Raw genomic sequence first — 4,732 nt, forward strand, 5'->3', positions numbered from 1 at the left:
AGTACCATCACTTTACCTATTAAAGTGGTCCAATTATTTTGGATACTCATTTTCATGTTATTCTTGGACCTCTCAATTACAACTTCTTCTAGGTAGACCTTGGTTACATGCTATGCATGTTGCTCCTTCAACTCTTCATCAAAAAGTCAAGTTTATCCATGATAACATGATGTACACTCTTAATGCAAACACTAAACCAAATAGTTGTCTAAATGTTGAGGAATGCCAAAATCAAGAATCTAATGATGATCCTCCTCTACAAGTACCCTTCTAGGTGATGATTGGGGATCCTTAGGTTTTGCACCAACCTTTATTGGGTAATATAGAGTTAAGGACCTTCAATTCATGACAAATTGCATAACTCCTCCCTTCACCAACTTTGTTTCTACTTCCACTCATGATGAATCTATTAAACCTAATGATAAAAGCACATACCCTTAGGAAATGGGGGGAATAGGCAACCTTTTAACACTATTGTCAATCATAATTTTAGATGTGTGCAATAGAGTATTTAATCTTATTCTTTGTCCACATTCTCTCCTCATATGTCTTCTCCTACTAATCAATAAATTATTATACCTGAACTTCTTCATGCTAAGGTGTTTACTAGGCATAAACATAGAAAGAAATAAGGTTAAAAACTTATGAATCTCTCATTTTACATGTATCATCATTCTCATGATCACTAAATACTAATAATTGTCAAGCTTTACATTACAAGATCCAACAACTCATTAATAATGGGCTTATTTACATGTTTCATTATAATGAGCTCTCTTTTACTCCTGATTTCTTTATATAACATTTAAGCCCCTATTATGTGTCTCCATGCCATGTAACATTGTTGGGCTTCTTTATGGGGGCTCATTGACATACATGGTTTGCTTTGTAAGTAGCATAATAACTTTGTTTTCTATTCTCTTGTTCATAAACTTGGGGGGTAAGGGAATCATTTCCTTTCTTCTTATTTTCTCATTGATCCACTATTTCCTTTGGTTTTGTCTTGTTTGTTCGTCATTTCACATCTAATCTTGCATTATTCACAATTAGATTTTCATGGTAGCTAGATCACTAACCTAGGAGCCTCGTAATATTTTATTCTCTTTTTTAAGGATTTCCTTTTTCAATTCTTGAATGGTGTCTCTGTAATCTACTCTTTCACGACCTTATAGCAGTTGTGACCTCTTTGGTGTTAGAATTCTAGAATGACTTTGGGGGGGGGGGGTGTGAATCAGTTATTCAAAGTTCAGATGTACAAATAAAACTTTTCACTTAGCTTAGTGAACCCATTAAACATTCATATCTGTGTATGCATCTAAGCTTATCACCAAAACTTGCAGGTTACTGTTAAATCAACATGCAACAATATAAACATGAAACATAAAGATTCATACTTGACACAATAATTTAACGTGGAAACCCAATTTGGGAAAAACCACCAATAACATGCTACTCCTTTTTCACTCTTCTGAAGTGATGCCCTGTGAAAGGCCAACCATGTTAAAGGTTACAACACACACTATTAAATGTGACCGGGTTAAGGGATTTCAATCACCCTATTAGAAGTAAGCCTTGTTAGAGGACTTTAGGCCATTTACTTGGAATTCCACCTTATTAAAGGATTTTCTAATGATTGTTAAGTCAACCTTAATCCAAAGGATTTTACCCTAACTAATATAGCAACAATAGAGATTTGATCTGATACAACTTACAACTTATCTTGCAGATTTCATATCACAATTCAGTCATTAATCTTGCTTGGCTTTCATTCTTTGCAACTTTGACAGCTTGTTCACCCTTCAAGCATATATCTCCTTAAGCCTTCTTGCTTGGAACGCCAATGCAGTCACCTATTGTGGTCACTTGACAAAGCAGAGTCCTTGACTCTCTGTCTTTGTTCTTCCTTGGTCTTCTCTGACCTTCTCAATATCTCATCTTTCTATATTTTTCTTCATGACCTGACATTCCTTAAATAGGAAATTAGAATACTTTGTTTCTTTGTTCTGCATCATCCATTTTAGGGTTTTGGATGGATTAGGTAGGTAACAATGTATCTACCCCATATTTTGTCTCTTCTAGAAACTTCTCCTAGAATCTATTTGAATTCACCTAGAAATAATTTACCTCAAATTTTGTGGCACCAACTCATTAATATTATCTTCCACCTCATTCACAAACTTAAAGAAAACAAACTTGATGGCTCAAATTTGGAAAATCTTTGACTTTTCTAATAATGTTCAGCTCAGCATTATTAATCTTCTGATGCTCGGCACATACTTCATTTCTCAGCATCAACTGTGAGTTCACTCGACATCAACTAAAATTTACTGATGCTCGACACCTATTGTGTTTGCTCGGCATCAATTGTTTTACTCAACACACACTAGATTTTGCTTTTACTTGGCTCCAACTAATTTTTTGCTCGGCTTGAACTAACTTTTCTCGACACCTACTATCAACTCGGTCAGCTTTGTAGATAGTAACTTGTTCTTCTAAAGTTCTAAGTGTAGCCATCCTTTGTAACCTTAAGTAGATTATCAATACATTATTTCACCATTGTCTTAATTGATCCTTGTACTTCATTACATATCCATAACTCAACCTTTCCTCTAGGTGGTATTTTTACATCTTTTTGATCAAATCCTCTTCATTAATCAACTAAGTGATAGTACTTGAATCTTATAAGCAATTATCTTACCAATAGATAGGAGGTTTGACATCAGTGACAATATAATGATTGAAACACATTTTCTGCTTCAAAAATCTCCCTCTTTCAATAATCTCTTCAGCAATGATCTTTTCAATCAGATCTCAACAATCTCCCTCTTTGGCATTGATGGCAAACCAAACTGATCAACCAAGTCACTTGAGTGGTAAAACACTTTGACCAAACTGACTAGGTTAAAATAGTAAGACAATACCAAAAAGAAAATTTGTATCAAAATTTATCCCTTTATCAGCATCTTCCATTAGGTTACAAAATTCTTTCTTATGACTCCCTCTGAGTTTCTTTCCTGTGACTCCCTCTTACTAAGTAGATTAAGATTTCTCCTTATCATACATGTGTTTACCTTTGATCAGAAACATCAAAAATTATCTTCCTCTAAGATAACAATCTCTGATATACTTCTAGGTGAATATCAGTTTTTGATATTCCTCCCTCTTTGCTCTTTCTCCCTAATTTTTTTTGGAATCTCCCTCTGATGATGATCAATTTCTACCATTTCTCCCTCTTTGAGAACAATACCAAAGTCATATAATCTTTACATCTTAACATGCAAATATAGAATTTGCAGTATCTTCAGTTTCTCCCTCTGTTACCTTGCTTGTGATTGTTTTGGAATTTCAACAATTTGTTTACTTCAGGCAACACCTAAAGTAAGATCCTCTACATCAATTTGTGACATTTAGTAATCAACTTATTTGATACAAGGTAGTCCTCATGTTACTTAGATAGCCTTTGATAGGGATATCAGCCCTAGTTTACCTTTAAGATATTCATGTGCATCCTTAGGTAATGGTTTTGTGAAGATATCAACAATTTGTTCCTTTGAGTTGATATACTCCATCTTCACCTCTTTATCTTCAACTAGCTCTCTCAAGTAATGATACTTGATTGCAATGTGTTTTGTCTTGGTGTGCATCACTGGATTCTTTGATATATTAATAGCACTAGTTGTTATCACAATAAAGTATCATAGGTTCTATTATTTCTGCCCTCATTCCTTTGAGTAGATACTTGATCCATACAATTTTTGTGCAGTTTATAGCAGCATCAACATATTCAGCTTCAACTATAGAGTGTGAAGTACAACTCTATTTCTTACTAGTCCATGTAACTAGTCTCTTGCCTAAGAAAAGTGCTCCTCCACTGGTGCTCTTTCTGTCATCTATATTGCCACCCCAATTAGCATCAGTGTAGGCTCTCAAATCAAACTTTTCATTCTTCTTGTAGCATAGGCCAAACTCTTCTATTCCTTTCAAGTATCTCATTATTCTCTTCACTAACATTAAATGATTCTCTCTAGGATTTTCAGAGAATCTTGCAACTATTCCTACAAATAATGCAATATCAGGTCTGCTATGTACAACATATTGTAGCTTGCCAATCATAGACCTGTATAGTGTTTGATTTACATCAGCAGAATCATCATTCTTTGATAGTTTGTGTCTTGTTATCATGGGTGTGCTTACTAGTTTCAAATCTTTCAATCTAAATGTTTTCAATATTTCCTTGATGTACTTTGACTGAGTGATAAATATGACATACTTCAGCTAATAGACCTTTATACTATTTGATTTACTTTAGCAGAATCATCATTCTTTGATAGTTTGTGTCCTGTTATCATGGGTGTGCATACTGGTTTTGAATCTTCTAGTCCAAATATTTTCAAATTTTCCTTGATGTACTTTGACTAAGTGATAAATATGACATACTTTAGCTAATATACTTGTAGTCTCACAAAGAATTTGATCTCACCAAACATTGACATTTCAAATTCATGTTTCATCTGATTAGCAAAATCCTTGCATAAAGCATCTTGTCCTCCAAATATTATATCATCAACAAAAATTTTAGATAACAAAATGTCTTTACCTTTTTCTATCTTTATGTATAGATTGTTGTTATCTTCAATTCTTTCAAATCCAATCTTTACAAGATACTTATGAAGTCTTTCATACCATGCTCTTGGCACTTGTTTCAAACCATAGAGAGCTTTGTACAATTTAC

This window comes from Cupressus sempervirens, chromosome 10 (assembly GCF_028749045.1).
Source record: "Cupressus sempervirens isolate cs-2001-9-10 chromosome 10, ASM2874904v1, whole genome shotgun sequence".
Classification (NCBI taxonomy): Eukaryota; Viridiplantae; Streptophyta; class Pinopsida; order Cupressales; family Cupressaceae; genus Cupressus; species Cupressus sempervirens.